Raw genomic sequence first — 12,836 nt, 5'->3', positions numbered from 1 at the left:
GGATACAACAGATGCTTTGCGGAATCCCTTAGTGACTCCATCGTAGCCATCATAGTCTCCGACCCATACCTCACTATATATGAGGACTTCAGCATCTGGTTCGACATGCCCCTTAACCCTTTGATCCCATCACTATTGAAGAACCTGGAACCTCTGCAGCAAACACAACAAGCCTCAGCCCCTACTTACTCTGCGGGTCACACCCAGGATGCAAACTTCGGATCTCCTAACCTCTTCGCCACACAACGATACGCCCGCTCATTTGGTCAGAACACTTCGCCATCTTCTTTGCCCAATCCTCCGTGGAGCCCTCACTTCCACAACCGCTAAAGAGAGGCACTGCTATCCCCTCTAAAATCTCAACCCAATCCTCGCCCATGACATCATAACCACCCTTCCACTTTTCTCTACCTTTTCTCCACTACCCCACCACTCCCAGAATTCCTCAATCTTCTATCACATGGCCAGCCATCAGGCTCTCCAGGAGACCCCACCGGTCCCCTTTCTTACTAAAAGAAAACCTTGCCATCCATCACACATCACTCACTTCCGGTAACTTCCCAGCAGAAATTTTAGACCTCACATCAAAAGACCTAAACAGTCCTCTTGACCCGACAACTACAGACACATCTCGAACAACCACTATATAGCCAATTAGCGGACCGAGCAGCAAACACGACTTTATATCTCCTCAGAATGAAACAATGTCTTTGACTTTGCCCAATCTGGCTTCAGACCATTACAAGGAACAGAACTGTGCTTAGTCTCCATCTGGAAGGACCTCAAAAAACACACAGAGACAGAATCGGAGGGCTGCTCTGCCTTAATCCTACTCGGCCTCTTAGCAGCGTTTCGACACCATAACCCACCCACTCCATCCTCACCAAGAGATTACATACTCAAGGCATCAGGAATACAGCTCGAACTGGAATCAGGAATACAGCTCTGAACTGGAATCAGGAATACAGCTCTGAACTGGAATCAGGAATACAGCTCTGAACTGGAATCAGGAATACAGCTCTGAACTGGAATCAGGAATACAGCTCTGAACTGGAATCAGGAATACAGCTCTGAACTGGAATCAGGAATACAGCTCTGAACTGGAATCAGGAATACAGCTCTGAACTGGAATCAGGAATACAGCTCTGAACTGGAATCAGGAATACAGCTCTGAACTGGAATCAGGAATACAGCTCTGAACTGGAATCAGGAATACAGCTCTGAACTGGAATCAGGAATACAGCTCTGAACTGGAATCAGGAATACAGCTCTGAACTGGAATCAGGAATACAGCTCTGAACTGGCATCAGGAATACAGCTCTGAACTGGCATCAGGAATACAGCTCTGAACAGGCATCAGGAATACAGCCCATAACTGGATATCCCAAACAGCCCTTACCTCTCCCAATCGCGCAAACCTGCCTCTCCGAAATTGAAAGGCTGGATGACGGCCAATCACCTCTTACTCAATCCAGGAAAAACTGAGATCATACTATGGGGAATAACAACCCTCTTCCCCCAACCCACCCACTCAACCCACTCACTAGGCGCTCTCCTTAGGCCCACCTCCAACAAGGTAAAAAGATCTCTGGTGCTGTATGTACGCGGACTTGATCCAATCACTCCCTTGAACTCCCTCTCGATGTCCATTAGAGGGGTTACAGATTAGAACCTCTTCAGGAAATCATTGAAGACTTACCTTTTCAATTAAACTTTTAGAGCTTTGATCTTTCACCTCTCCACCTAGGGCATTAGATGTTCATGCCCTGTCATTATGTTTGTCTACTGTGTGTCCATGAAAGCGCCCCAATACCTGCAGGTTTTGGCGCTATAGAAATAAATAAAAATCACATCACCACTGTGGTAAAAAGCCGCTTCCTCCACATATGCATCTTTTGCCGCATCTTCCCTTTCCTGAGCTTCTGATAAAGTCACTGCGATTGTTGCACTTGTCCTTTCGTGACTATGCTATGCCTATGCCCTTTACCTAGTGGTCCCCGCTTCGCAGCCGAGAACTCTTTCAAGTACAAAGCACTTCTGCAAGACTCCTCCAAGCCCTAGGTTCCAGACAACACATCTCCCCCACCCTCCGTATCCTACAGGGGCATCCAATAGGGCGGCCATCCTCCTTCGAGGCGACATGCCTCACCCATCGAGTCATTTATAACAAACTTTACCGAAGACCTGCTGCAAAAATGTACCTGCTACATGCCTAACAGAAACTTCAGATCAGGCTCGGCACTCCTACTGGTCATCTCAGTGACCAAATAAAAATCATAAGGGGGTGGGGGAACCTCCTTCTCGGCTCAATCACTCACAATCTGGAACTTCCTCCCAGTATCCTATCACCGCACACAGGATCAGCTTGCCTTGTTAACAGCACTGAAACCCTGGCTCCAAGCCCCTCCCCACAATAGCATTACATAAATAATCCAGACCTCTTGCCCACCAATACTACTTCCTACCGCTCCATAAGCCTCCCTTGTGGGGAATCTTACACCAGACTACGCATTTGGGTGGTGCATTAGGGAGGATAGCGTGTGGTCTCCCTTGTGAGGTCTGGTTACTCCCATGAGACCAGCAATAACTTGGACTTCGAGCTTGATCCTCCATAGAGGACTAAGCAATATCACGTCCGCCATGAAGCCAACATAGTAGTTTCTACTCAACACAAAGACGGTAATGGACGTTTGCTATCCGTGTCGCACCCTAGATTTGTGCCTGCGACTTCATTTCGTCTTCTTGTACGACGAAGGTAGGCTGCCCTGCACACTATGCGCATCAAAGCCTGCAGTCAGTTGTTTTAGGGACTGATGGGCTTCTTACTTATCCCGCCCACACCCCTCACTCGTGGGGCGACCCACGCAATACCGCAGAGTCAGGCGTAAACTTCGGTCCAGTTGTCACATAGCCACTGGCATAGCACTCCTCCCCAAGCCTTTGCAATTTGCGCTGCAGGAGCAAAACTATTGCATTAGACCAACATCACCCACTCCCCTCGCACGCTGGGACCCATAGAATACAGGTGAGTCCCAGGGTAAAAATGAGGTCCCACTGTCAGATAGACGGACACAGAACTCGTCCTCACGCCTCTGCAACACACGCTGCTGCTTGGAACCCAGCTATGATCTGCCTATCCCCGATGTGGCAATAAGTGCTCACACTGTACAACTTACAGACCTGCTCAGACCTCCTAGGGGCGTTCATCCGCCACAGTGCTTTAAGGCCCTACCAATGGCAGTCGGCGCTATACAAATATCTTTAAAATAGCAAACAAATAAAATTGCTCCTTCAATTACATCTTGGAAATCCTAGGCAGATGCTCAAACACCCAAGCAACGCAGCACCCTCTTTGGAGCAGTAAAAATGTACTTGCCATAACAACAGAATAGATCTGTAAACAGCGTTTTGGCCTCTCTGGTGAACCCATGAGCGAGGGGTTTAGGGCCATGCTCCGTCATTGTCCAAACACACACTGGCAGAAAACTAAAGCAGGCCCCAGAGTGTGCATTTACAACTAGCCTTCTGTGAGCGATAACACACCCTCGCCGAGTGAGAAATGGTGTGCTGTATGCAGAAGGATAACTGAAGTGGCCATTGACAAAAGCTTGCAACTTTTATTATTTAGGCCGAATGTAAATCAGCATTCTTTCACAATTAATAGCAAACAGGTTTGCAACACAATACAATAACATTCTTTGGTGCCTGCAGAGAAAATGAGCAACCACCGACGATGCAGTGGCCTCGGAAAAGAAACGAATTGCAAAACACAGAGAAATAAACCTTTGTTAAAAGTGCTGAGAGTCCCGAACTGTCCTTTCAGCCCTAGTGCAGTACTGACAAGATCACTCTGCGCCCATTGCTAAGCAGCAAGCACAACGGGGCAGCAATGTTCAGCAGGTCCGCCGGATGTCAGTTTCCAACAGATCAGCATAGCTTCCAGCTGTCACCCGTAGATCAGCCGAGCTTCCCGGGTCATTTGCCCTGCATGAACTGGAAACATAATGCAGCACGTGATATGCGCAATATGCCCGGCGCGCATGGGTCGGACAGACGCCTTCAGACCAATCACAGGAGCACGTTAGAAACGTTACAGCAATTTAGCCATTGACGCATTGCTTGCCATTTCCTGGATGTGCAGCACTGCGTTATCGCTTGCACCACTTCTACAAGGCTCCAACAAAACAGGGCCCGCGAGAGGCACGCGCCCCCGTGTGCAGAGGCCGCCAGCAGCGTGCAAGCACCCAACGCACTACACAACAAAGAAAAAATGACTGCAGAAACTCTACAACACTCCTTCAGTCGTGATCAATGCCCTGAGACAGGGACCTCGCCAGAGCTGGTGAAACGGCGCCAAACTGCAGAGGTAGAACCCATATAGTCAACAGACCACAAAGAGCACATAGAACCCAGAATAAACACCTTAGGGGAAATTTAAAGAACATTTACAGAGTTGATGTGAAATGGCACATCCTCATTGCCATGGTGGCATATAGGAAGGAGTATACGGAGTACAGTTGAAAGTTGGACCCAAATAGACTATGCAGCAAGCCATCAGCAAACTACAGCAAGCCCAGCAGCAAACTACAGCAAAACCAGCAGCAAACTACAGCAAAACCAGCCAGGGCTACAGTCCCACCAACAGCTACACTGCCAATTTTTCTTTGCATTTGGTTACATAGCGCACGGAACAGGCGCACTGCAGGATTTGAAATTGCCAGGATCTGGGAATTGTTTAGCCCCTTCTTGTAGCCTAGAGGAGCCTGGTTAGCTTGGCACCAATAGGCAGCAGGAGATACTTTGGCACGGCGCCATACAAACATATCTGCCGGAAATTAGCTCAGTGTGTTCGGGAATGTGTAAAGCGAGTATTGGAATTCATGTTGGAGACATTTCAAGCATATTGTATTTGGTCATTTATAACGCACTTAATACCCAGAAGTTTCTAAGCACAGACCCGGGGATCGAACAACCTGTGTTGCTCCAGGTCGGCTTGCTTCTAAGGCGATCACTTTGCCCCTCAGCTATCGTCCCCAGACTAGATATAGTGAAAAAAGGCTATAGAGTGGAAATTAGATGCACATCTTGCTACAAGCTAGCTCCCATGCCCGAGAGGGACCTCCTGCGTACTGGGCGATGCCCGGTACCCAGGAGCTGCTTTTACCTCCAGCTCATCAAACCCTCATTTCGACCTGTACACAGTACAAACGGAACAACAGCAAGTGGGGCGATTCCATCTCCAGGAGATATACAATAGCAGAGGCGTTGCTAGGGGGGGGGCTAAGGGGGCTATAGCCCCTGGTCTTTTGGTTGTAGCCCCTGATAGAATCTCAGGAGCTACAGCAAAAAGGCTAGCTAGCCACCAGCCCCGACAGTTCCGACATCAGCATAGCCCCGGGTCTTTTCCAGACCTAGCAACACCCATGTACAATAGCGAGGCAGCGGGATGCAGATGAAAAGTAAAGGCAGCTGGTTAACAGCAATTGAGAACAAGGTATAGTAATAGTTCAAATCTTTACAGGCTACCTTTGTTAAACTATTTGTTAAGGAACCTGGGATTGGTAACCCTAGGTCTCCTGGGGGCAACCAGACGTGGTCTCCCTCTCACTGTGCTTAGAGAGGCATCAGCTTCACCTCACTGATGATCCCCAACAAGGGTGAAACACGTGTATGGGGTTGCTGGTGGTACTCTCGTTCAGATTGGAGTTGCCATTGTATTTCGGTGCTGGACTGCCCCTGGGCAGGACAAAGACTGATATGCAAATGGATATTTCCCATCTGTGAAAGGCACAGTGAGTAAAAGCAGTGGCTGCGAACTCTCAAGTGGTTAATAACCACCGAACAGGTTATCATGTCTGTTCTTGCGAGAGAGGGGCGCCCGCTACCTTTGTTAAACTATTTGTTAAGGAACCTGGGATTGGTAACCCTAGGTCTCCTGGGGGCAACCAGACGTGGTCTCCCTCTCACTGTGCTTAGAGAGGCATCAGCTTCACCTCACTGATGATCCCCAACAAGGGTGAAACACGTGTATGGGGTTGCTGGTGGTACTCTCGTTCAGATTGGAGTTGCCATTGTATTTCGGTGCTGGACTGCCCCTGGGCAGGACAAAGACTGATATGCAAATGGATATTTCCCATCTGTGAAAGGCACAGTGAGTAAAAGCAGTGGCTGCGAACTCTCAAGTGGTTAATAACCACCGAACAGGTTATCATGTCTGTTCTTGCGAGAGAGGGGCGCCCGCTACCTTTGTTAAACTATTTGTTAAGGAACCTGGGATTGGTAACCCTAGGTCTCCTGGGGGCAACCAGACGTGGTCTCCCTCTCACTGTGCTTAGAGAGGCATCAGCTTCACCTCACTGATGATCCCCAACAAGGGTGAAACACGTGTATGGGGTTGCTGGTGGTACTCTCGTTCAGATTGGAGTTGCCATTGTATTTCGGTGCTGGACTGCCCCTGGGCAGGACAAAGACTGATATGCAAATGGATATTTCCCATCTGTGAAAGGCACAGTGAGTAAAAGCAGTGGCTGCGAACTCTCAAGTGGTTAATAACCACCGAACAGGTTATCATGTCTGTTCTTGCGAGAGAGGGGCACCCGCTACCTTTGTTAAACTATAAGGTATAGTAATAGTTCAAATCTTTACAGGCTCGAACAGTTTTATTGTATACATTAGTGTACATTTAAATGCAGTCAGGGGACAGGTATCATGGCCACAGAGCCTGGGTCATGGCAATGAATATGTTGAGTGCACCGCTAAAAGATAGGTGGCGATTTTTTAGGGTTATCTTAAAGCCATAAACATTTGTTTACATTATGGCTAGGGGAGTTGGATTAAGTGCATTCCAATGGTGGAGAGACAAGGGGGAAGGATCAGAAGGAGCAAGCACTGCAGGGCTGGCAGGCAACGGAGGTTGAGGAGGCCTTGACAATGCAGGAATGAAGTAGGGGTTTAGCTGCATATAGCTTTAACTAGAGAACCTGGACATGGATGGCTTCCCATTGATAGATTTGAAGACTAGAAGAAACACACACACACACGCGCACAAAAAAAAAAAGGGTATGTGGCTGTAGAGAGTCAGCCAGTACTGGAGCAGGGCCCAGAAGTGAGAGGACTGAGGGAGTATTATTTGATTTAATATATTACCTTTGTAGAGAGGCAAATGTACTCGTCTTCTCTAGTGCCTGCCTCCTCACCTCCGTCATAATGGAATAGCAGCAAAACAGCATTGTCCGACACCTGGTATGGTCCCAATACTGAATTGAAGATACGAGAGACGTTATGCACTCAAGCAACTATATTGAATGTACCCTCACACGGAAGTGGTGGAAGGATGTCTGCGTACACCACTGGACATAGAAGAGCTATAGGAGAAATTAGACCAGAGCAAAGTGGCACCATGAAGAGAAGATGGACGCACTAAAACGATATGTGACTACTTAACGAATGCAGATGTGACTTAAGTAATAATGGAAACATGTAAGAAAATATGAAGAAATCATATCCATTGAGAAGATAAGTAAGAAGAGGATCAATAAATGTACATACGCAGAAACGCAAGGTAGGCGAGATGAATAGAAGCTTGTGTGGGGTGAAATCTAGCACCTGAAGGCCAGAAATAAAGAGGCCATAGTGACTTGTAAATGCCCATTGAGATATAAGGCCAGCACAAAAATGGTGATGTCACAAAGGAGGCCTATTGAGCCAAAAACAGGCCTAAAATCTCAAGGAAAGAAAGTGGGCTTGAAGTTCTAAAGTGTGAAGAGGTGCAAAATGCTCACATTGCATCTGTGGTCACAGGTAGAACAAACGATGCATCCACTTGAATCCCTTTTCCAAAGAGTGCATTTTATTAGAATCCTAAAACAATTTTCCCATTGCGTTACCACTCTCTGCCACTGGCCTTCAATTCAGAGGAGTCAGGTCTAATTGATGTTTGGAGGGTGGCGGTTGCTGGGAGAAAAATATTATAACCCAATCAGCAATCACTGTATGTCTTGCATTGTTCTATTTTTTCTGTCTGGTGGGTAATTTGAAAATTCATAGTAACTGCATATCTCAATATTATCTCTGTGTTGGTGCCTTTACAGATTTCATTTTTTGTTCTGGTGTTACCACAGCATTTGTGGCTGAGGTTAGTCTGTCAAATTTGGTTTAAATTAATAAATATCTATATTCTTAATACACACCGGCCTGGTCCCTAGTCCATTATGACACCGGGTATTTGGTGGGGTTACCAAACTGAACCGAATCAGGATCATGGCGATTTATTGTGCGCCACATTTATTGGGGGGGGGGGGGAATACCCCGAGTTGAGTGTGACCACGTAATAAACCGTGACACTTGCTGCAGGAGAAAATATAATGCGATTAAAACGGCCATGATGAAAAGGTGGTCTGACTCGAGTTAAGAATAACCAAACAACCTCAAAGACAGATCAGGGCAGCACAGCTGAAAGGCGCTGGAAAACAGCATTGTGTGAGGAACAAAGAATGTTTACTGGCCTGGGATCAAGGATGCCACACCAAGAAATAATTGCAAGGCAAGAGGAGAGTCAAAGAGGATAAGCATGACATATTTCTCTTAGATTAGGTAAAAAAGAAAAACATTTACAAGTGCTAAGTATTGAACAATTAAAGATGCAGAAAGCAGCTGAGACAGAACTAAGTCTCCAGCGTCCAAGAGGAGTAATATCACCCAGTATAACTAAATGAAATAGCATTAAAAAAAAAAAAGGTTGAAATTGACAAAATCATGGTCTCCTCATGTGATTCAGGACTTGGAAAATAAGGCCTGTTCATTAGGCTCTAACTGAAGTTAGCGATGTACCTTCACGCCCTTAAAAGTCCCAGAGAAGAGAACAGTCAGCAAGGTCAACTACAAAAAGCAGCCTTGGCTTAGGGCCATAACAGATGAGCGATGATAGGCTAATTGACCAAGTGGGTATAGTCCGACGTTGCTCCCTGCATCTGGTTTTAATTTTGCTCACGTGCAGCTAACGAGCCAAAAGTCCAAGTTTGGGAGAGAATACCAACCAATCATGAGGGCCCATCTAGCAGTGTACTATGCAATGATTCAGAAGCCAATCTGCTGCTGTTACTCTGAATTATACACATTTACAGGTTGGTCGAGCGAGGCATCCGTACCAGATAAGGGACAGACAATTAGACAATTATGTTACTAACACCTAAACAATATATGAGTATATACGTTCCCTTAACCAATCCCTCCACCCCATAGGGTTTACTGTTTGCCAGGTAGGATGATGTCACAGCCGACATACATTGAGGTACAAAGCCTTCGTATAATCGATATATAGTTGAGAGTGTGTGAGCTGAAATGTCTGTTCACCAGGTTTCCCTACTTAATTTGAGCTCATAATAAAGTAGTACTTTGCCATATTCTTCGAGTGTCTCTGGTTATTTGGGTATGAGATCATTTATTGGTAATTCCATCTGGTCCTTGGACCACTCCAGGTGCTACTTACTGCACACTTTCGAGTAAAATGGTACACGGTTATACAGACATTTTCCATTGAAATAGCAGGCATTTAATGTTAAACATTCCAAGTTAGAATAAGCAGTGAAACAATGCTATTTTGTGATCTTTTCTGAAAATGAAATAAGGTAATTCAGAGGTAATACTGCATTTATGCTTCCTTAGAAGTTAATCCAGGTGCTAAACCTTGTGCTGCAGAGCAACCTCAAGAAAGCCAGCAAATCAACAGAAAGCCCACCACAATAATTCTCCACAGAGACAGAGCGACTTCCTTCCCGCTTCTTACGAGTCACCACCAAATCAAAACAGGGTCCCAGAACAATGCCACAAACGCTGGATACAATTACTGCGCAGAAATAAACCTGCCCGGGGGGGCGGACATTAATCACTGGACCGCTTCACGAGTTGCAGGAGAAAAGATACATTCGGGATGATTTTCCGGAGACCTCGCTTTAAGGTTTACGCCGAGTTATATAAGGGTGCAGGAAAGAACGGCATCGCGTGTGCCACATTTAAAGAATGTTGCAAATTCCAGTTCAAATATATATATTTATATATATTTGTTTTTTCTGGACCTTTGCACAGATAATCCCTCGTGTTTTCCTGGCAGATTTATACCCAGGGCAAGTAGTTCACGTGCCCCTGACATAGGGGACAGCCTGAACTTCACAATCCACGTTCGAATCTCGGTTCCCCCCGGCACCATAACATTGTATACCTATAGCAATTATTACAGCGCCTAGAAGCAGGTGCCCAGCGTAAAGCGCTATATAAATACGAGGCGTCTTTATTACTACATACCCAATCATACGCCCATACCAGGCTCCAGTAGGCGCCATTTGCTAATGGAATTCACACCACGGGACGGCCACTACCTCTACAGGATACGACACAACAGAGTTAAAGGTTGGAATCTTGAAAAGGCAACAACGTGGGGGCCTTGTGGTGGGACACAGCTTGTGCGCATGATCAGCTGATGGGGAATGTAGCTTTCGACCTAACCTTGTATTACTTGCCACCTTGTTGGGGTGCTTGTCAAACGTGATTGTGTTTCCAATCAGATACCGGTTAATACAAAAAAAAGGCCCAAAACGATCACTAGAATGGTTTATGCAACGCTTAAAAATGATGAAAACGTCGCTACCGATCCATTAGCGAAGGACTTTTGAAGGTGCGAAACTGTTTCGCTTTACATATTACAAAACCATGGGCATGTCAGCAACCGGGTTTCGCTACAAAGATCGATACAAACTATCCGCTGTGCTCAGAAAGGGCGTGCAATCATCCGGGGCGGCTTACAACGATGGCAACAAATGTTTCCCACAGAACAGCAAAGTTTGCGATCGCTAGAACGTTCCGCCCCCCTGGACTACACGCAGGGGGAGGGGGGCGAGCGCTGCTGACTCTTGGGATAATATTGAAAACTAGCTTCTTCTGGAAAAGGGGGCGGGGGGGGCATTGGGCGTTTCCCAGAGGTGAAAATATGGACCAAAATATACATTCAAATAACCAATATCTCTGTATTTGGGTGCCAAAGTGCGTATTTCTGAGGGGAGTTTCCAACAGTGCTTAAACTGGAGCAGAGGGTCTGGGCTCGCCCAGCTGCAGGCCTGCAGCGTGCCCACGGCTGCCTCCGACATCTGTACGCTGCTCCTGGGACAGCCTGAATCCAGGACCTCCCTCTGCTGCCGAGGAGGACGGGGGCTGCCCGGGGTCCCCTGCTCAGCAACAGATCCGGAAGAAGGGGGCGAGGGGCGGAGAGGAGGTGAGACAGATGCAAAGCACACATCATATTGCAAGCAGCCCCGGCAGATCGCCCCCACCCTTCTCTCGGAGGTTGCAACATTCAGTGTGTGTGTGTCCAGGGCGGGGGGCTTCACTGTGCCTGACACTGCCAGATCCCATGTGCAGAGCCAGAGACCTCTTCCGAAAAGAGGCTTGGTGCAGTGCCCCCTGAAGTCCTGATGCCCTGACAGAGCTGGCCGAGGGTACACATGATCTAAAACTAAGTTGAAAGCAGGGCCTCGCTGATCCCGGCTTCCCTGGAAACACCGCGTTGCTATAATGAAAATTAAAGACATGCACTACTGAGCCCAACTTCCCTGGGTAGACCTCGGCGGAAACCAAGCAAAACTGGAGCAGGTCCATGCTAAACCCAGCTCCCTTGGGTAACCCCTGCTGAACTGAAGCCAGAGGCAAGCAATGCCAGGCTGTGACCTACAAACAGTTCTCAGGAGTGGTGCCTTCTTGGAAGGCACCCTTTTCCTTAGTCACCTCCACTTTAGGGCCAGGGGGTGGGGGGGCACAACACACTGCAAGAGGCTGCCCAGGAAGACAAGAACACCAGCAGCACACACCAATGTGGAGGCAAAGGTGTTATACAAGAATCATAGCAAACAACCAGCCACGACCCAGCACTCTTCCAGCACTCACCTTGCTCCCACTGCTGCGCGAACGCCGCCTTTATCCAACACAGGAAGCGAAACAAATCCACAGAGAAGCAGCTAGTCCCGGGTGCCTGGTGCAGAGCGGGCGCACCCCGCCGAGCCCCTAGACGCCGTTCCCGGGAGGAGAAGGAGAAGGCTGTGCTGCTCTGGGCTTCTGCGAGGCTGGCCTTGCTGGTGCCCGGGTCCTCGCTCGTTCATTCTTGCCCTGTCCACCCCACCACAGCTCCACGCTCACTCAGTGCCGCCGCTGCTGCTGCCGCCTCCCCCGCCGCAGCCTGGACTGCGCCGCCATGTTGTCTCTGGGCTGTGTGGAGGACGCACGGCACAGGGGTGGGGGCGGGAAGCTGGGAGAAGCGGAGGCAGAGCTCCAGCTCGTGGTGGGAAAGGTAATGGGCCCGGCCGGCAGCGGTGCAGGGCTGCTGCTACACTCCTGCCAGAGAGCTGCTTCCTGTCACAGCACGCAGGCAGTGCTGCTGCTGGCTCGGAGCACCGCACCCCTCCCCCCTCCTCCACCACCATGCACACGGGAATCCGAGAGCCCCTCTATCAGTCCTCAGGAAACGAGGACAGCCGGGTCAAGTGGTGAGATCGGGTATTTCCTGCGTTCTGCACTCCAAGCACTTGCTTGCTAGCTGTCACTCAGAGCTCGAACTCAAAAAGAAGCAAAGGAACGTGCGTGCATAATCAATAGAGCAAACTGTCTGCCACCACAGCTGTATAATAAAAGTCACACGGCCTACCGCTTTATAGGTACAGAACTTGTTCAATGCACTGTTCGGCATGTTACTTCATATAATACTAAAGAAACATGCGTAGAGTCGCACACTTTTTTTCTTGATTATGCAAAATGCTAATGTGGTGAGATGGCATTCCCATGGAGAGGTTACATCG

General features: G+C 48.2%; 1 protein-coding gene across 2 annotated transcripts in view; it reads right to left on the bottom strand.

Moving 5' to 3' along the window:
• PTPRA (protein tyrosine phosphatase receptor type A) overlaps nt 1-12,460 on the bottom strand; it is an 874,792-nt gene extending 862,332 nt beyond the window's left edge. For both annotated transcript variants that reach the window (XM_069632225.1, XM_069632227.1), the window contains exon 1: nt 11,932-12,460. The gene's annotated coding sequence lies outside the window, so the exon portion shown is untranslated. The remainder of the gene's footprint in view (nt 1-11,931) is intronic.
• Between the last annotated feature and the right edge of the window lie 376 nt (nt 12,461-12,836).

This window comes from Ambystoma mexicanum, chromosome 6q (assembly GCF_040938575.1).
Source record: "Ambystoma mexicanum isolate Mex_15411 chromosome 6q, UKY_AmexF1_1, whole genome shotgun sequence".
In the NCBI taxonomy this organism is placed as follows: domain Eukaryota; kingdom Metazoa; phylum Chordata; class Amphibia; order Caudata; family Ambystomatidae; genus Ambystoma; species Ambystoma mexicanum.
This window is presented reverse-complemented; position numbering and strand designations above follow the sequence as displayed.